Below are 21,937 nucleotides of genomic sequence, written 5' to 3' on the forward strand. Positions count from 1 at the left end.
CTAAAACCTTGTTCATCTGGAAGGATGATGGATGCTGCGTAGGATTGAAAACAATAATTTGGAAACGTAATTTATTTGCAGTACAAATATTGAGTCTATTGCATGTTTTTCGCTCGTCGCGCGAATTTCATTCGATTTATTTAACTAGAAAATGGTTCTCAGATGAAAGATTTGTTGCCTTTATAGCTTTTTTATTACTGATTTTTTGTTATTCCGTATAGAGTTACACCATATTTTTACCAGGTTAAAAAAATGCTTAAAAATTGTTACAAGTAGCTTTCTGTCTAGATAGTGACACCATTGATTGAAATGAATTTATTTTTCTTTCAAACAAATATACATTTTTTTTGTAAAACATTGATGATAAATAAGAACCCAAGTTCTTTAAAACTTTTTTTTCTTTTTTCTGTTTGGATTTTTTCATTGTTCTATATGAAAAAACAAGAGTTTTGTCACTATTCTATTTAACATGAACCGCATTTTTGCTTCGTTCAATGTAAGTCTGTTGTTCTTCATCCCAACTAAATTTCTGTTAAGCTCCTCTACATCTATGTTTCTACTAAAATCAGCAAAAAGGTTCCGCGCCGTCTGCAGAAAAATGTCATTTCACACAGTTTTTGAGTATTGTTTGATGATTATTGATACAAAGTGGAACAAAGTGGTCCTATACGGGTTCCCTGAGGTTACATCATGTTTTGTGTTTCTCATATCTGATGAGCTGTCAACGGAGACAAATTGCTCGCGGTAGAATGGAAAAGAATGTAGCAACCGTTTTGTTGTGAATCTGAGACCGTATCTTTCAAATTTAGCTAAGAGCGATTGACAATGGACATGGTAAAATTTTTCGATCAATTAGGCAAAGTGCACCAATTTCGTTTAAGTTACACTCATTGCTCAATTAAGGCTTCAAATGTTTTGATTTTTGCATCAAAGGTTGAACGACAAAACTGAACATTTTGTTTACTGACAAAACCCAACTACTCATCTGACAAGAACTTGTATTTTAAAAACAATATGATCTTTCCGTAAAAAATTTCGCCAAAAGTTTTAACACTAATGGTAGTAAGGCGATTGATTGTTAGTTTCCAGCTTCATTCTTTCATACTTTTTTTGGCATTGGTAAAACTTTAGTGTTTTTAAGCAAAATCGGCAATAATTTTTGATGAACTTGTTCAAATACAGACTCAGTTGCCCTGAAATGGTTTGCAATTTCAAGGAAAACTGTATATAGTTCAAAGCTATTCTTATTCAACGTTGTGGTAACAACATCATAAAGGAAGGAAAAATCGCAAAATCCGGTCATGTTTCAACAAAAAATTTTATTCAGTTCTTTTGAGAAAATCACTCTCAGATGTTGGTTAGAGCCTATGCTATTTTCTTCAGTCAGATTTCGTAGTAACTAATAAATTTTTTGTCTTCTTGTTTGATCCGTAAAATTTTTTCGCATTATGCACCTTTTCTGATAAGCGAACCAATTGCCTTCATATGTTGCGCTGCCGTTTTGAATGATCCTTGGTTCCATCAGAAAACATTCCCAAAAAAAATTCATTTACAGTTTGTTGTTCTTAGTGCAATGATGTTTCGCATCATTATAAATATATCTCTTTTCTTCACTTTCAGTGCCAATTTTTTTCAGAGGTTGAGAAATTCCGAATTTCCTATTAGGCTTAATCGCGTCTCTGGGTTTATGGAACAGTTTTGTAAAAACTTGCTACTCTCAATTTTGTGTTAAAGCTTATTGTTTAGTAGGAGATTTGAACATAGTTTTTTTTCTTCTTTTTTTTCAATTTTGAAAGCTTTTATCAGTTCTCTGCTATGTGTCTGTCAAGCATGGTTCGATGGTGACAAAAAAAGTATCACTTTGACCATTTACGAAGTTATGTTAAAATAGCAAAACTTTGCAAAAAGTCAATTGTTGACATGCTTGAAGATTATATCCTTGTATAATCATTAGGTTCGTTTGCAAGCTCAAATTGTGAGGCTCTAAATTATCGGAACGAACCTTTTTTTTCATCTGATTAAAACAAAATATCTATGGCAAAGTCGCTAAACATAATGTCGTTATATAAGCTTTTCGGTCCTATTTGAATTAGGTGATTCAAATGATTGTCAGAAAATTCATTGAATGTCAATTTCATTTTAGGTGCTTAAATGATAGCAGTAATCAAGAATTTTCCCACTTCAAATCTTTTGCGTGAAGCGTAATTATATGTATAATTACAGCGATGACTTTCGTGCAACAGCGATGACTTTCGTTTCGGCTTCAAGTTTGCAAGTTTCAGTGTTTTACGTCAATTAAGTTTATTCACTTGAGCTCCATTTGAGCAAAAGTGTTGCAAGTGAAACAACTTCTCCGTAAAGATGAAAAAAATTTTGAAAAGAGAACTAATTAAAAAAACTTTTTGGATTCCTCATAAGTCTTTATTACCCAACCCTCAGAATTTAAAAAAAGGCTTTCTAAAGCAGATGTTAAAGCTAGCAGATTGAGCTCTCAGCTTTCATAGTAGGATCGCTTCCAGCAGACTCATCAACGTTGGTACAATTTTCTTGAGTTATCTCAATTTATAAATGAAGTGGGCGTCTCTTAGCAAACATTGAAAGTGATGACGTACCATATTTTATTGTTGCTATTCTGAAGTTTCTGCGTTGAGTTGCTTGCCGTTAAAAAATGTTTACAGAAATTAAAAACAATCGTTTTGATCTCCTGAAGAAAATCATTCCGGCTCAAATCAGAGCCGAGATGCAACTTTCAGAGTCAGAGTTTAAAAAAGTTAAAAAGGAGTTAAAAGAACTTAGGAGAAGGGTTCAAAGAATTTAGAGAAAGCTAGGCTCAGGTAAATGGAAAATCACTTCAAGTTGCCTAAATAGCTGCTATCTTAAGACACCCGGGTTAAGTTTGTCAGAATTTGTTAGGGTTCAAAGAATTAAGAGAAAGCTAGGCTCAGGTAAATGTAAAATCACTTCAAGTTGCCTAAATAGCTGCTATCTTAAGACACCCGGGTTAAGTTTGTCAGAATTTTCCGGAAAAATAATCTACAGGACTACAGGAAAAAAATTACTTCAGCAAGCGCATTAATTCGGCGACTTGTTAAAGCTTTCATTAATATATCAGGCACGGTTTACATAAGAGCAGCAAAAAGAATACTATTTTCTAAATTATCGGATGATCTTTATCTATATGAGTTTCAGAAGACAAATTAACAGCTCCATAGATGCTCTCAAATAAGTTTGCGCTAGCTGGTACGGCCGACAATCTGCAATGTTATCAAAGAGGTTTTAAATCACAAGTTTTTGCAGCTTACAGATATTATTAACGTTTTTATTGGCAGAAATTTTTTAAATTTCCCTTTGACCAATAAATATCACAGCACAGCGCAGAAATAATTCTCTTATATGTAAAAGTTATATAGCGAATTTACATATTTTTTTGGTGGCAACCTTTTGCTGAAGTCCACAAATTTTCCGTTCAAGTGATTATTTGGGTAGAAATTATTTTATGCATCGGCTCCAAGAAGTTTCCGTTGCTTACACACCACACCATTTTTGGTAGCTTTGATCGGCTTGATGACCGCCTGGGTCTCATAACACCAGGAAAACTTTTGTTACACATAAATATTTTGATATATTTTTAGTTTCAATACTATAAAATCAACTTCCAAAAGTACCTGAAAAAATTTTTGAATAATTACAAATTGACCAAATACGTGCATCAAAGATGGCTTAGAAGTTAATCTTTTAAGTCCTGCTCACATGTTTTTAAGTTTGCAATTTTTTTCTATCTGAGTCAAATGCTTCCCTAAAACCTACTCGCATTTCTCTGATGGCTAGTCTTGTTTTCTCATCTTCCACAGCACTGATGATGTTCAACATCTTTTCTTCTGGTGGAGCTCGGGTGTGCTCTCTTCCATTGTCCCCAAGGAATTTTTAACAATCAAGATAAGTTCAAGTAATCAAAGCAAAGACAGTTATATTATCTGAAAAACAAAATTTGTGTCCCTCACATTTTTTGAAGCTCAATATAAAACATCCAATATTTGCTAATTAAAATGCCATTGCTGTGGGTATAGAAAATTTCGATGTTTTTTTCATTACAAAGCACGCGAGTTGGTAAACTGTTTGATTTAATAAAGAGTTTGCAGCATAGTTGAAGCTTTCAGTAGTTTGTAGGTGTGAAGCCCAATCTAAGTGAGCGAATGTTTTTTCGGAAATCTTTTGATTTCTGTTCTTTGGGAACTTTGATTTAGAGCAAAGTAGTGAAAAGCAAAAGGATAAAAATTCACTTGGTGACCATCTTGTAAGCAAAAAGAAGAAAAATATCTATAGACCTCTTCTCAACGTATAAACTCTTGCAGACCCTCTCCATCTGTCATCGATTTTCTTTAATTTTTATTGTCAATTCCTGATGGCTGCTCTCGTAGCTATTCAGTAGTATCGCGGTTGCTTCTTGCATTTTCCAAAGCATTGATAATGTTAAACATCTTGTCATCCAGTGCTCTCTTCCCTTGTTTGACAGCGATATTTGATATTTGATATTCAAGAAAATTTCAAGAAATTAAAAAATATTTTAATTTTACGCCAAACTATAAACCCAACTTCAGAAACATGAATTATACTCCTTGGCTTTGGATAATTAACGGGCTTCTGCTCCTAGGAATTACAGGGGTTGATGTTTTCTCGAGAGACAGTAAATAAATTTATAAAGAAAGTGACATGTTAAAGATTCTGCATTAGAGTTACGGCATATAGCACATTAGTGATCAGAGAAGCAAATTAAGCACACGCAAACAGTTAAAAGGGTAAAATTTTATAGACCTCATCTCAAATTATGAAAAATAACAACAATATTTGGTTAAATACAGAGGTAAATTTGTCAGATTCTGGTTGCCAAAGTTCTCGAAATGAACGAATTTCCAATTGTGATCAATTTAGCAGCGTTCAAAATTCAAAACACCCTTAAAATTTTTCAGGTGTTTTGCAATTTTGTATTCAATTTTTTTAGCGCTTCAAAGAAAAGATATGTGTATCATTTGAAATGCAATCATTTTTGCCCAAACGTTAAAATGGCGTTTTATTTAGACCTTAGAATTTCTTGTTTCAACCAACATTTCAGTGGGTGTCCATTTGCTCAACTGGTTTTTTCAATCACTCAACTGTGGCACCTGAGTATATTCATTCTAGAGAGTTGTGGAGAGAAGATCTTTCACATGGATATATTAAGGTCATTTTTTTCAAATTTTAATATTTGGAATTAAGTTCTGAATATAGGTTTTCAGCAGGATTCTTTTTCACGTGCTGCTGTTTGAATTGGTTTGTATTTTTTCGTAAATTTCCAATAATTTTAAAAAATGGACATGTTTAAGTGTTGCATAGCTCTTTTAATCTGAACTTTAAAACTTGAAAACTAAGTGTACCAAAATAAGGTTCTCGTGAGCTGATTTTCTCCTAAATGTGATTGTTTTGAAGTCTATTACAGTCTGAGTCTCAACTCTCAGAATTCATTGAGATGAAGTTTTCTGATGAAGTTAAAGCGAGGACGTTGACGTATCAGCTTTCAAAGTGGAATCGCTTCCAGATGACTATCCAATCTTTGTACAATTTTAATTTATCAGTTTGAGTTGTAATTGAAATGTATATTAGTGTTGACGTACTATCTTCTATTCTTTTACTTTGCACTTTCAGATTGGAATCTCTTCCAGTTAAACAAAATGTTTGCAGAAAATAAAAACAATCGTTGTAACCGAAGATCGAGTACAATCACTTTGTGTTAAGTAGGGTGAAGATTGGTTTTTAAGTAAGAGGAAGCACTTACGAAAAATCAGGACGGTTCCAAAGATGTGGGAAGAAGTGGATGTCTAAGCACACCCACAACCTTTCGAGTAAAATCAATTAGAGATACGATACCATTTGCTACTTTGAAATACTGGTGTTCAGTTATCTAGAAATTCTTTGGAAAATAAGCTCTAAATGACTTCAAAATCTGTAAAGGTTTCCTATTGCAATCACAATCGTTCAAATGCCCTTGAATGGGCTTGCACTACTGATTTTGTCACAAATATAAACCACGACTGATTTTGTCAAAAATATATTATCATTGAGAGTTTTGGAGAACAAACTCGTCCTTTAAAAGGAGTTCTCGCAGTCATTGTGATCACGTTTGAAGTCATTTTGATCATTCTTTTCTGTTTTTTGCTCAATAATCTTATTGTTTTATTTTTTGAGTAGAACGGTTTTTTTCTTCTTTTTAGAGTAGAAGAGATTTGGATTTGAATCTTGAAATTTAGGTTGTTAGTATGATTTCTTTTCACGTGCGGCCGGATGATTTCTGCTTTTGCTCCTGTTTTTTACTTTGAAAAAATGATAAAAATAAAATATCAACAACTTATAAAATAATTTTTAATAGGTAATAGCTCGTTTTTTTTACTTGTTCCAGGGTCCAATAATAAACTCTTGACGTTGAAAATTTTGGCAAGTTTCTACCATTTTTGTTATTTATGCTGTTTTGTTACAGTCATCAAAACCAAAAGAGACTCACTGCAAGTTTACTAATGTTCAAATGAAACTATACATTTTTGTTCAGTTAACGTTCTATGGTATTGATACGATAGAAACTTATTTTTACTGATTTTCTAAATTCTAACTAAAAATTATTTATTCTCCACTTTAGTTTTCCTTAAAGTATGTCCATTGAAAAAACTCATTCATTACAACAGTGTGGAAAATTAGTGTTTGCAGTGGTTTTCTAGACTGCGAGAAGAAAATTGAGTGACCTTTGCGTTCTCGTCGTTTTCGTTGATAAATTTGTTGTCTCACCCTTTATTTTTTTACTGTGTTCGTAGTTAAATAAATATGCATATATGCGTATAATTCTATTGTCAGTTGATATCAAAATGATTTTTTGCCGTGTCACTAAGTTGACATTCGGTAGACGCTACTTAACTTCGTAGAATTTCCGGAAATATTTTATCATTTAACATTGTTTGTTTTCCTACGTACCGTCTTATCAACCAGGCTGATTGTTGAACAATGTCATTTACTTGCTGAGAAGGCAAAAAAACTTCTAGTTGTATAAATTGTTTTTTGGATTTAAAATGATTTTTATTTCTGATTGACAAAATGGCTTATTTTCATTTCATGGGTGTTTATTTGTTTGTTTAGTGTTCACTGTAGTACACTAAAGAAGCTTAGCTGCATATTTGTTTTTCATTACAACTCTTTGTTTTTTAAGAAAAAATCAGCATTTAAAAAAAATTTACGTCCTTTTTTGGGTTTTGAACCAATCTTTTCTGTGCTTTAATTTGTGTGTCAACAATCTTGTTGAGTTGAGAAGATGGTCAGTTGAAACGAAGAGCGCAGCTGAAACGAAGTACAATATCATTTTTAAACCTGCAAGCACAAAAAACAAGAGTATTGTTTGCCTTAAGAATTTTTTCTTTGAGGAAAATCTCTTTTAAAAACATGACGTTTGTCAGAGGTGCAAGCATGTAAAAATGATATCATGACATTGATTTCAGTTGTGGTTAATTCTAACAAAAAATAGAAATGTTTGGGCAAGGAACAGATATAACTGATTTCAGTTGCCAGGAACACTTGTCGAAACAGGCACATCGCTGATAATCATCTTATTAGTCAATACTCATTAGTGAATAATTAAATATACTCAGAAACTAATCATCGTGACTTGTGAAACTATTATTTTTCTGAAACTTTATAGAGAGCGTTAGTATCCGATGTAATCATGATAACTGCAAGAATTAGCCAAGTGACAGAACTGACAGCAAGTTTCATTTCTTGCGGTTAGGAGGATTTCGTTTGATTTTAACGCTATATATATATATAGTTTCAGATTTTTAATAGTTACACAGGTCACGACAGCTAGGTTTTGAGTATGTTTATTTGATCACTAATTAATATCGGTTAATAGGCCTTATATCAACGAAGTGCTTCTTTAAGTAACTGTTTCTGACAACTGTCGAAGCAGTCACTTTAGTCAATTCGGCACGTTGGCTTATTAGTCAATTTTCATTAGCGACTAAGTAAATATCCTCCAAAACTACTTGTCGTAATCTGTGAAAACAAAAATAATCTGAAACTAGATATCAAGAATTAAATTAAAATGAAATCATGCCAATTGCAGTAAATGCCAGGCCATAGTTGTCCACTGAAATGCAAGCAAATGTTTAACACTGTTTAGGCTAACTCAATTAGTGGCTTGTCTTTGTAAAATATATCACACTATTATTGGGCAATCAATAGAGATGAGTTGCTCCAAAATTCATTCAATGAGTAGGGAGCTAAACATTAATGCATCCAATTTCTTTGGCTCATGAATAGATGATGGAGAAAAGCGGGAACCAAAACAGGAGTAACTCTGCAAGAATTTTTTATGGAAGGCAGCACGAGTGATTCCGTTACTAAACCGACATGAATTGTTTTCTACATCAATCCGTTAGTTTTCTGATGTGTTGATTGTATCTTCTGCAATATAGGCCCAAGTCACCCATTAAAAAAATTCTTGTGTTTGTTTTCGAGAGTGCTGGTTTGATTATAAAATCCTCGACAAATAAAGTTTCGCACAGTGAAATTGCTCTTTTGAATTGAGCTCTATCGAGCTTAATGTGAAGCTCAAATTACTGACGCCTTGGTTTAAAAATTGACTTCTTTTTTATAATATCTCAATCGTTTTGCTCTATTAGGTGCATTCATAAAATTAAAAAATACAGAAATATTAAACTAAACTACAAAAAAACGGGAAGAACAACATTGGACTGCCATTTTAACTTACATCTAATACCATCAAAAAAATATGCTGCTTTCAGAAAAGATTTGGTAGATTTCTTTAAGCATAAATTAATACAATTTGCAGAAAAATATCTGTTATTAAATGTTTTTGGTTGTTTTCCTTTTCCCATTTCTTTGATCCTTTCAACATATTTGAGTAAAAACGATGCTGTGGATAGATAACACAAAAGAGCACCAGTTCTTATCCGGATGGGCGGTGGATGAAACAAAGTATTCGCCTTTCATCTTCAGCTAAAATCCGAAGATTACAAAAATCATCTGTTTGGTCACATTTTATCAAAACAGAGATAATTTTAAACAAAAATATTAAATTCCTTGTAATGTGTCGAGCATCTAAGCCATCTAAATATATTCTTTGGTTCATCTGTTTTTTAACAATTCATAATTTAGAACAGATTCTTGTGCATAAAATATGATTCAATGTAAAAATTGTTACGACTGTTCTTATTTTAATTCATCTTTGCAAGATAAGTAACTTTTAGGCGAACTAGGACTATTAAAGAACATATTTTCACCACAATTTTGTAAATTATTTGACATAATTTTAATTGCTTTATCTCCTATGCGGGTCAAACTTAAAGAGCCTGCAGAACATAAAACAGGCCTGAACTAGGTTTGGGAATTTTAATCTGAAAATTGCACAATTGTTTTTAAAAATGCATATTGTTTTCATTCTGGCGATGAATAATGCCTCGACATGTGTTTAAATATAGGTTTGTGTGTTGTTTTTAAAACAAAAGAACTTGAGCAGATTTTAAGGTGAGCTTCAATGGGAGAAATAATAAACCAAATTGTTTATTTTTCATTCTTCACAAACAAACACTGTCGGCGTTTTCTCTTCCCCACTTTTTGTTCATGCTTTTATCCGTCAATTTGTCCATTTAGCATACTTTTATGGCGCTTTTTATATTTGATGCATGGGTGAGTATATGACAGGTGATTTTTTGTCAAATTGAATTCACTCCTAAAATGTGGTCAAACTGTTTACGCTTTCAAATCATCCCTGAAATAGATTTCCAATTGAAATATTTGACAAAATAGCCCATCTTTGAATGTTATTCTCATTGAGGAACGAATTGGCTAATCAGTAAAAAATTTATGTCTCTTTAATCATCGTTTCTATATCTTTTATTCATTATTTAACTGTCAAATAAAAACAGATAAATTTGACACATGATTCTAAATCGAACAATACCCCCTGTCATCTTGGTTTTCATAACCAGCTGGTTATAAATTTTAACTTGGTTAGATAAAGCTTCATCTGTGCAATAACTAGAAGGTAGTAATTGTTATAGCTGCTGATCAAAAATAACCTCCCTTTTTCTGATGCAGTTATTGAATTATTGATCGTTATGGCTTTGATTTTGTGTCCTATAATAATTGATAAAACCAGTTAGGCCTGTAATTGATTAGCCAAAACATTACTCAAAATTTTGGGCGGTTCGTATTATTTTATGAAAGATTAGACTGGATTAAATTTTGGTAAACCCGCCTCAGAAACTGACAGTTTTTTGACGCCCTGGATTTTATGCATACAGCCTCTTGTTTGAAGTCAATTTATATTCTTAACCACAGTCAAATTTAATCTTTCCAGACCAAAGCTTCGAAATATTAAAACTTTATTGGGGCTTTATCTAAATTCCTTCAAAAATTAGTACAAGTGGTAAGATCATTTCTAATAATTTTTATTCAATTTATAATACTATTTTTAACTTAAATTTGGTTCGTCAATGTTCGTATTTTCTTTCAAGAATTCGTTTGTCATTTTTCGTATTTTCCCAGTTTTCAGCCTAAAGACGTTATCCAATTTGAATGGCAATGAACGAAGCGCGTGAAATGTGCATTTTAGTCAAATATATGTTATCAATTGGGAAAGGCAATCTTGCTTTTTCTTACTTAGGGCGAAATTGCCTATTAGACGAGTCAAAAGATGTTTTTGGATAAGCAAATTCAATTGAAGTTGACCGGTTAAAAATCCTTCCTATTCTCCTGGGAAAAGGTGCTATCCTTATTCCCTCTTTCTCAGTTCCAAAAATAAATAATCAGTTCTCAGGGGCTGAAAAGAAAACAAACATTCGTGAACAAATTTCAACACAGGTAAATATTGCCAGTTTTAGAAGTAAAACATTTCTAGCTTACCCGGTTCCTTTGTTTATTTTTTGCTGCTTGGTCAATCAATTGATCGTTAAAATTGCAACAAAACAAATTCCTTTTCATCAATAGCCTGTGTGACATTTTGTTGCATAAAAATAATTTGTCTAAACAATAGAAAAGGCAGGACAATTTGCAAAAAATATATTATTTGCAGTAGCAATATTGTAAACCAATTCAAACTTAAAATAAATACTGAAAAGTAGCAATTTCAAATGTCTAGAGAGGGCGGAGAAAATATTGATTATCCGAACAGTATATACTCCTATACCGGATACTATTAAAAACGTCAATGTATGAGGCTTGATCAACGCCCACCTCGGGCAAGAAGGGAATAAGATTGTCGCGTAAAATTTGCAGAAGATTCTTGCAAACAGCAATCAGGAAATTAGAATTGAAGAATGGTTCCACTTATTTTGCCTAACTGTTATCTTGCTTAGCAACGTTAATCTTACCTTTTTCAACCCTTTTTATATCGGTCTATTGCATTTAAAATTGTGCTTCGTGTTTAACAGTATATTGTTAAAGTCTTTAACTTTTGCACGTCGAATTTTAGAATTTTAAAACGAACAAGAGGCTCCCCAGGTTGAGGCCCAGACCCAAATTTTTGTCTGATCAGACTTTCTAGACCGAAATTATCTCTGATCAGACTTTCCAGACCCAAAATACCTCTGATCAGACATTCCAGACACAAAAGATCTCTGATCAGACTTTTCAGCCCGAAGGTGTTCTGATCAGACCATCTTCAGACCATGGTCAAGACTCAAATTCAGACCAATGCCGAGACCTTAATCAGACTATGATCAGACTCAAGTGCGCTCGAAGAGGTTATGATCAGACCCAGTTGCGCTGGAAACATTTATGGTCAGACCCAGTTGCGCTTGCAGCCATTTATGATCAGACTGAAGTGCGTTCGAAACAAGTTCTGATCAGACTAAAGTGCTCTCGAAATAGTCTGATCAAAGAAAAGTTTTACTTATAAAAAAATCTCCTAGTTCTGCTATAATATAATCTTTTCATAAAAACTGATGTTTGCAGTATTTAATTCATCTAAAGAAAAAATCAATTATAAAAGTATTGCTAAAGGAAACGAAACCCAACTGCTGAGAACAAATTCTATTTAGTGTACAGCTTAGTGTATATTTCTGACTCAATGGATGAGTTTAGACAGCTTTCCATATGAAACATCGTGGTCTCCAGTTGATCAAAGTCTATTCTGAAGGGGACCGGCCTCTGCTATCAGCTGGACTCCTCTTTTCTGGTCAGAGCTATCGGACTTATGATGGGTCTCTTATCAGAACTCTGCTTTGTGGCTGCCTCTTGGCAGAGCCAACATCTCTCAGTAAAAACAAAAACAAAAATAATGAAAAAAAATAATGCGCTCGAAAGGGTCCCTGATCAGACCCAATTGCGTTCGAAAACATTTCTGATCAGACCCAAGTGCGCTCGAAGAGGTTATGATCAGACCCAATTACGCTCGAAATTGGCTCTGATCAGACACAAGTGCGCTCGAATCCGCCTATGATCAGACTTTTCAGACCAAATTGACCTCTGATCAGACCATCACCAGACCATCTTCCAGACTGTAGTGCGCTCGAACTTCGTCCAGACCCTGTAATTCCGGTCTGGGAACACACGGGTGTGCGCTCGACTGGGTCTGATCATATACCAATTTGGGTCTAGACCTCAACCTGGGTCGGTAATGCGCGCTTGCATATAATATTCTGAAGCCGCTCATCCACATTTTTGACTTAATTGTTTTCCAAATAAGGACGAGATAAAATAATCTTTCAATGCCAAAGTTTTTCGAAAATAATAGGTGTATGAATACAAGAAACGAACTCAAACAAAAATCGTTAATCGAAGAAAAACAAGCCGCTTTATAGGACCAATGACATATACCAATAACGATACATAGCAAGCAACCAGAACAAACAACGATGACAAAAACTCAAGGTCTATTTTTGTTTTAAAAAAACACTTGACACTGAAACAGATATCGGATATATCTTAAGAACGACTAGGTACCAAGAAGACAAAAAAAAGAAAACGAAGACCAAACTTTAAAAAAATTGAAAAAATATCCAAAACATTAAAATCATTAGCTATCTACTAGATCATTAAGTAGATTCACTAATACGACAATAGGAAGCCACTGAGACCTTTCATTATGCCGAATGTTTCTTACGACTAATAACAGAGCGGCAAATACAGTCAAATTTTTAAAAAATCAGTAAAAATTTGCTAACAATCAGTTTTTAAGCAATCATCAGCTATTACCTAATCAAAAAATACAGATATAAAAAGAATTGCGCACTTAACGCCAATGGAACCTGTCATAGATGTGTTAATTTGACGAGACACAAAACAATAAACTAATATTTGGGCAACTATTCCATAATCACAAGATTGTTTTGAACGCTAGTAGAATCCAAGCAAGAAAACCATTAGTTTAAGCATAAAACCGTAAATTAAATTGAATTATTCTACCAAAGCAAACATGGCATCTGTAATAATTGAGAGTAAGCTACAAGTTGACAGAAACAGGGCTTAAGACGAGGTCCATTTGAAAAAGTCTCTGATAAACTATAATATATAAAGTTTTTATTTAAGGAAAACCATCATCAATGGACTGACCTACTGAAATAGGTCCGTTCATACTGCTATAGTAAAGCATGGAGATAATTTGTTTATTGATGCTCATTCAAATATCGGGATTATATCACACACAAAAAAGAACGAGAAGCATGGGAAAATTAAAAAAAAACTATTAGATTTTGCTGGAAGCGTCCAATTGCGTCTCCTTCAACAAGTTTGTTGTGGTGATTTGCCAATATTAAATTAGTGCTTGGCAAGAAAAAAACCTTTAAAATAAGCAAGTATTCAATAACAAAAAATGAAAACTGAAAGCGGGAAAACCAGTTCTTAAAACAGAGAAACGTAGTGACTACTATTTTGCTGTTAACTGGAACGAAGATAAGACGCTGCAGCTGAAATTTAGCTATAAGTTGAGAAAAAAACAAAAATGTGGAGGAAGCTCAAAAGTCCAGTGTTTTTTTTTTAAATTTAAATGAAAAGCATTAGGCTTTCAACTGAGAAGTCGAAATGGAACAACTTGTAGCCCGATTTGAAGCAAACAAGCCAATTGAGACTATGTGACCCTAATTGACTTAAATGAATTACTGAGGCTAAGTCATTTAACTATAAAATAACAACGCAGTAATTTAGCCATAAAAACAATAAACTTTTAACAGAGTAGAGAATTTATGTTCATTGGGCTTCATTTGAACGTAAATAGGATCTGTCGATAAATGAGCATTATTTTGAAATAACTCCAGTAAAAAACATTCTGGTAAATAGCATAAACTAAATAATAAAATAAGAAAAGGTTTTGGGAAAAAGACAACGCCCTAAAGAATTTCGAATAATTTTCAAACCCACGATTATAGTCAAACTAGCCTTGATATTGCTGCTCACTCTTTGCAAAAAGTTGAATGTTCCAACTGGTAGCAACAACACTTCATTTTCAGAACACTCTCATAAGAAACAGAGGTAATTTTAAACTGTGAAAAGATTGCGTGAGCAGTTTAAGGTTTGTATTTCAGGAAAATTTAAACAAAAATTTTTATTGAAGAATAATTGATTCATTTTTGGCGAAAAATGAGATAAAAAAGTTCGCCAATCCTTCGCTGTTTTTGAAGTTAAAACCTTTGCGACTCTTGTTCATTTTTTTAACATATTTTTGAGCAAAATTGAAAAAAAATGAGCAAAAACACGGAGAATTATGTGGAAATTATTAAATTTTTAGTTTCTGTGAACAAAAGTGAAGTAATTCAATCAATAATTTGCCTTTCTTTGCCACTTCCCAAAAAACTGTTTACAAATCAAATTTCTCAAATTTTTTCTAAGCTCTACAGCCAGCAAAAACTTCTCCTACAAGTAAAAGGTATTTTAAAAAGGCTTAGAATAAAAACATGTTGGCTCGGAAACTCAAAGAAAAAAATGTTCTAACAAATTTCACCGTTTGCGAAGTTTATTTGTTTCAGAAGAAATATCAAATTTTTGCTTTTTGGCAAAATTTTTTCTTAATAGTTTTTGTTGAAAGAAAATTTGCTAATTCGCAAATACTAAATCAAATGCAGATTTTTTTCAATGTTGTCTCCACAATGATGTAAAGCGATGTGATCATTTTTCGAACTAAAAATAACTATAAATATTACAAAATATAATTATTACTTTTTTCGAGGTTAAAAATTCATAGGAACCTTTATTCGTAACCTTGCTAACACTTTCCATTTTCGTCTCGAACAAAATCATCTTTATAAAAAAAATCTGTCTATTTAACTACGGAAACTATAGCATAAATCGTTTGCATATTTCTAGTTATCGTTTCAGAGGTAAAACAGAAAAGAAACGCATAAATTTAACTTGAATTTTAGATTATTTTTTTATTGAGAAAAGAGACTGCCTCTTCAAAATGATGTGAGTTAAAGCTGCTGACTGTCTGACATATTTTAATTTTTGTTCAGACACCACTTGTGGCGGGGGGGGGAGGAACTATATCAAATGGGTTTTTTTTTTGTTCAGTCAATTTTGGCCGATCGATATATTCATCGCAGAGAAATGTGAGCGGTATCATTAAAAAGCTGGTCCAGCGTAAAATTCAGTATTAAAAAGATTATTGTGATTTTCGTTTTTTTCGAGGAGTTATCGAGGTTTATAGTTTTGTGTGACCACGGGATATTCATATTCACATTAAGATATTTTCTAAAAAAATAGTATTTCAAACTTAAGTTTCTTGCCGAAAAAAGAACCAATTTTCTGTTCCTAATGGACTAAAGGCGATAAAAAAGACTAGTCATTACAGTCATTTGAAAACCAATGAACAAAAAAAAATTGTTTTCAAGGAATTGCTAATGTTTTTTTTAAATTCGACACAGTTTTCGTAATTTTAAATGAAATTTTGAATTTCATTTTGAGGTTTTACTAATTTTTCGCAGTCTTACGGCATGAACTCATTGACTAAAAGTGCAATTTACTCCGTAATGAGAATCAAATGAATATATCTAGTGCTTTGAGTGGACAGCTAATGGCTGTTAAGACTTTTAAAATATTTTTGGAAAATTTTTTCGAACATTAACAAATCATAAACTTATTATCGTGAACTGTTAGTCAGTCTCTGTGATGACAACATCCTATTCAGTCCTGATGTAACCAGTTTCGATCTAGCTGGCGGTTTTACTTTCTAGCTCTTGGTAATCTGACTTCAAAGACACAACATTTCAAAAAATTTAAATTTTTTTTTTGGATATATCCGTATTATTGGTTACTTTTGAAATCTTTTCACATTATCCTAAAATTGCCAGCTCCTATTTGCTGCTTCAAAAAGACGTTCCGTGCATCACAGATAATTGTTTCAGAGAAAAGCTTATGGTTTCAAATGGCTTCGACCTTTTCTTCTCGCACTTCTCAACTGAATTTTTGGTTTTTGCCTGATTTTGTTGTTGTTTTCATAGTCATAAGACAAAATGTGATGTCTTATTGATGACCTATGCATGACAAACATGTCTATGATCCTATTAAAGCATATTTGAGCGTATTCATTGACTTCCCTGGAAAATTATTGAATTTAATGACTGTTAAGAATGTAAAAATGGTTTTTCGAAAATTTTTTGAACACTAACCAATCTTAAAATTTTCGTGAACTGTTAGTCAGACTTGGTATTGACAGAACCCACTTGCTTTCTATTAAAACTAGAAAAAATTGGTTAGCGGTTTTATCTTCTAACTATTGATTGTATGACTTCATTAAAACAAGAATTCAATTTTTTTTAAAAAAAACTTTGGATATTTTTGTATTATTGGTAACTGTTGAACTCTTATCAGATCTTCCAAATATTATACAAATTATCCAAAAGTTATTTTTATCCCATTGACATAGAAAAGACATTCAGTGGATCACAGATAAAGTTTTCAGAGAAAAGCTAATGGTTTAAATGGCTTCGAAATTTTCTTTTCCCACTTTTCTACTGATTTTTGGTTTTTGCCTGATTTTTTGTTGTTTTCGTAGTCATAAGACTTGTTGTGATACCTTATTGATGACCTATGCATGACAAACATCTCTATAATCCTATTGAAGCATATTTGAGCGTATTCATTGTTTTTCCTGGAAATTTATTGAATTTAATGACTGTTAAGAATGTGAAAATAGTTTTTCAAAAATTTTTTTGAACACTAACCAATCTCAAAATTTTCGTGAACTGTTAGTCAGACTTGGTATTGACAGAACCAATTTGCTTTCTATTGAAACTAAAAAAAATTGGTTGGCGGTTTTATCTTCTAACTATTGATTATATGACTTCAATAACACAAGAATTCAAATTTCTTTAAAAAAAAACTTTGGATATTTTTGTATTATTTGTAACTGTTGAACTCTTATCAGATTATCCAAATATTATACACATTATGCAAATTTTTAAATCCCATTGACATAGAAAAGACATTCAGTGGATCACAGAAAAAGTTTTCAGAGAAAAGCTAATGGTTTAAATGGCTTCGAAATTTTCGTCTCCCACTTTTCTACTGATTTTTGGTTTCTGCCTATTTTTGTTGTTGTTTTCATAGTCCTAAGACTTATTGTGATCTCCTGTTGATTATCTATGCAGGATAAACATTTTTTTTTGCTTTCGTGTTATTTCCCCCGTAGTTATTGACATCCGTTAAAAGCTTTTGAGTTTAATGGCTGTTAAGACTTTAAAAAAAGTTTTCCGAAAAATTTTGAACATTGACCAATCCTAAACTTTTTTTCGTGAACTTTAAGTCAGTCTTAGTACTTTTCGGATCCCTTTTGATTTCTAATGCAGCCAAAAGTTGTCTGGTTAGCGGTTTTATCTTCTGCCTATTAGTTTTAATACTTCAATGCCATTAGTTTTCATATATTTTTTTAATTTTTCGGGTACTTTTTTGTATTTGTGGATCCTTTTGAAATCTTATCACACAATCCTAAGACTGATAGTTCCCATTGGTTTTGGGAAGACGTTCAACGGATCATATATAAAGCTTTCAGAGAAGAAATTACGATTTAAATTGCTTCGACATTTTCTTCTGGCACTTTTCTACCGATTTTTTGGTTGTTGCCTGTCTTTGTTGTTGTTTTCATCTTCAATAACTTGTTGTTAGGTATTATTGACCAAATATGAATGGCGAACAAATTTGTTGTTCCATAGCGGCATAATTTAGCGTATATAGTGGATTCCGTTGAAAGCGTATGGAATTAATGGCGTTGATACTACGAGTTTTCTCGAAAATTTCGTGGCTCTAATGTATTTGTTCATATTTGATTTTTTGAAGCTATATCGATAAAACTGAAGAATATCATTGCTGTTAAAAATTAATTGAAACTAGAAAAGTTTCAATGAAAAGTTCTTTTTATATGCCTTCGACACTTTTCTCGCTGAATTTTTTTCTTGAAATTGCTGTTTCTGCCTGTTTTTGCAAGTGTCTTAGGCTTGTAATAGAGGATTGAATTGATAATGTCACCCGAATCATATTCAGGTTATAGCTTTTAGTCTTAAACTTTATGATATACATTTTTAAACATGTTTCAGCTTTTGTTGTTCTTTTCATCAATTTGTAACTTATTTTCATCAATGAGAGGTCACATCCAATTTCTTTTATCCCAAAAAATAACATATCTATTGATATTTTGTCACCTTTGTTTTTTGGACAATGAGCTTTGTTTTTTGGACAATAAATGTGTTTATAAACGTTTCTTGATTGGTCATTTTTTGCGCTTCTTTTTTCTCCTCTTTCAGAACAGATCCCAATGGTTTACAAATGTGGCTCAAATAAATTTATTTAATCTCTAAGTATAATTCCTGCATTTGAATTAGTAGAAGTAAGGACTGAATTAAAAAAAAACATAATATTCAGATAATAGCTAATGATTTTAATGGTAGCAAAAATTTGTGTTTTCGCAAATCGTTTCTAATTTTTTAGGTTTTTCTTTAGTTCGTTTCTAAGGCTTAAACTACCCAAAAGCAAAGCCTTTTGGTTTTGTGGTAATTTTTAGTAATTTATCAGGAATTATTCAGTTCAAAACTAATGATTTTTAAGACTTTTGAAATTTCTTGGTTTAAAAAATGTTGATTAATTTTTGATTTTCGCCTCATTGATCCTTCTCTTTGTTCACTTGTAACATAGGCTCATTAAGAAAACTTTCTGTCGCTGTATAGTTAGGAGAAATTAAATTTGAGTAGTTAAGGTTTTGGGTGACAGCATTTTGACGTTGTTATTATGTGCTTTTAAATTTAGATATTCATTTTTTGCCGTGATGTTTTTGTTTATGCTAATTTTTTTGGTTGTTTTTTTGTCTCGTAGTCTCTTTAAAGTCAAATTTCATTGGCGCTGGCATGGCATTATGAAATTCAATTAGTAGATAGGTTGTGTAACGATTGTTTTAAACTCAAACATCTATTTTTGTTATTTCTTCTTTTGGTTGACAATGAAGTCGAAAATGTAGATGAGCTCGGGTCGGAACATCATGTGCGAACGCACATTAACGAGCCGCCTTGTTCTTGTTTATCTTGAGACTTGAAATGCTCAAAAGTGCCATGCATTTCTGTACATTAAATTTTCCGAACCTTCATGGGTTGAAAAGTATTCAGAGAAGATCAAAACTTGAGGAGAAGCTGAAACTTTTAATAACTCTGATATTTATTTGCAATCTGATATATATATATATATATATATATATATATATATATATATATCTTTAACGTGCTAACTTCAATCAGAATGATTTTGAGCCAAAGAATTGGCCCCTTTTCAACTCACAATGGGTAACAAGTTAATTAGTTTTAGACAAAAACCAGCTTTCATATAAGCTCACAAAGCAAAAACTGCTTTTAAACTTTTTTTCTTGATGATAATCTTTTTTTTTCAATTGAAGACTGATTCCTGGTGCTTATATTCATCAATATCTTTAAATCTATTGCAATTTAAACGGAGGGATCCAAAAGATTATGCAGTTTGTCCGTTCTGCCGAAATTTTAGCTTGAAATCTGTTTTTCAAGAATTGCGAAAGATTTAGTGTGTAATTTTTCCATTCATATATCAGATCAGTGACAGCAATTTTGAAATCAGAAAACCCTCATTAAATTGAGACATTTTCGAACTATATGTTGCAAATTTGTTAGTTTCACGAGTTCAACAAGCTCTGGAAAATATTGGACAAACGTTGAACAGCTTTAAAGCTGTTCAAGTTTTTAAATCTTCTATTTTCTTTTCGTTCCGAATCATTCCTTGGGTTTCGATCACTCAACCTATCCGCATATTTGATTGATCAAAATTGTGAATAATAAGTTTCTGTAAAATCCTTGAAAATATCTTGGACGATATTTTTCGGATTCAATAATTACTAGTAAAGGAAGATGGCATCTTATCTGTTCCCTTTTTTCGCAAAGGCGCAGCGTCATTCTTTTAGACACGGCAATCGGCGGTTTTTCTAATGTGCATAATCAATTGCTGCTTTTTGGCTATTTTTCCAGGGGCTTTTACTATTATCCGAAATATTATTTATCATTTTGGGAGGAAAGTAGTTTATGGTTGCTGGCTTTAGTTGCTATTTATTCTGGTAGCAGTGTTTTTAGTTAAATTAAGATCAAAACATTCTGAATGTACCAGCAAAACTGGATCAACTTTGAAGAAAATTGAGACATTCACACAAGGAAACGACAAGACGTGCCTTCCCCCTTATATTGCACAAAATGGATAGTTTTCTAGGAAGGGAATAGTTTTCTAGTTTCTCCTTGTTGAACAATATTTTTTGTTGTTCTGGATTTTCATGTAAAAAACAGCTAACTGATTGTTATCTGATTCTGCTTCAGTGGAAATTAATTAAAGATAGAACCTGTCTTTGGACGAATTTGGGTAACGTTGACAAATATCAATAATCTCTTCCGTTGGAATCGATCCTAAATTGTTTACATTTTGTTTTTTAGCAAAATTTTGGACAACTATACTGAATATTTGTTCCGACCCACTTTAGTGGGGGAGGAACTATATACTCAAATGGTTTTTTTGTTCACACAATTTTGGCCGATCGATATAATCATCGTAGAGAGTTGTGAGTGGTATCATTAAAAAGCCCGTCCGGCGTAGAATATGGAATTATAAAGATTTTTTTGATTTTCATTTTTACAACGAGTTATCGAGGCTTAAAATTTTGTGAATATTAGACGTATATTAGCCTTTTTTTATTCAATTTTTCCGTATTTTTGACATAATTTTCGTCAATTTTGCTAAAATTGGTTCAAAGTGATAACTGTAGTGTCATTAATTTTATCTCTAAAGATAGAGGAGGGTTGCTGAATTGTTCGGTTAGAGTTTGTTGGCTATAATTTATGCTGAAAATTTGAAAATTTTAGTTTTTTGGACCAAATCTGAGACCAAATTTGCTTTTTCAGCCGACTTGCTTTAAATTTGCGGGAAGTAAATACTTTAAAACAGCGACCATATTCTTTTTAATCAGAAATTCGAGCTAGTTGTACACTAAATGGCTTTGAGAGTCTTCTGGAGTTATAATTTTGCCAGTTTTTTGCAAATTTAAACTCATTAAATTTAAAAAATGCGTTTCTTTATGACAAACTGAAAGATTTTGTAAAAAAAGTGATCTATTTTGCAACCATTTGAAGCAATGAGTATTGTGTTAGACGGACAGGAACATCTGGGTTGATCTTGATCTCGCCACGGATCCCTAAGATAAAAAAATTGTTAGATTTTAATGGGGCAAGCTATTTTTCAAAATATTTCCGCTATGTAAATGGTTTTTATGTATAGTTTTTTAAAGAAGATCTTCAAACCAGGGTTCGAACAATGACAGATAAGATTTACAAAAAACGAGGCCCAAGGACATTATATTACGGTTTCAGAATTAAGCGCGTGGTTTCTATGGCTCTGACCAATTGTTGCTTTCTTGAATTTTTCC

At 32.4% G+C, this 21,937-nt stretch overlaps 2 protein-coding genes across 7 annotated transcripts in view; both read left to right on the plus strand.

Moving 5' to 3' along the window:
* Window positions 1-21,937, plus strand: part of LOC142349646 (zinc finger FYVE domain-containing protein 1-like) — a 482,388-nt gene that overhangs the window by 199,711 nt on the left and 260,740 nt on the right. The gene's annotated exons all lie outside the window — the stretch shown is intronic.
* Window positions 1-21,937, plus strand: part of LOC142349028 (uncharacterized) — a 93,248-nt gene that overhangs the window by 43,924 nt on the left and 27,387 nt on the right. Inside the window, exon 1 of one of the 4 annotated variants that reach the window (XM_075400432.1) lies at window positions 10,140-10,462. The exons of 1 other annotated variant lie outside the window; for it this stretch is intronic. The gene's annotated coding sequence lies outside the window, so the exon portion shown is untranslated. Of the gene's footprint in view, window positions 1-10,139; window positions 10,463-10,551; window positions 10,897-21,937 lie in introns of those variants that run through there. 2 more of the 4 variants (XM_075400436.1, XM_075400433.1) reach the window with 2 other exon arrangements.

This window comes from Convolutriloba macropyga, chromosome 11 (genome assembly GCF_964194025.1).
Source record: "Convolutriloba macropyga chromosome 11, txConMacr16.3, whole genome shotgun sequence".
Classification (NCBI taxonomy): Eukaryota; Metazoa; Xenacoelomorpha; order Acoela; family Convolutidae; genus Convolutriloba; species Convolutriloba macropyga.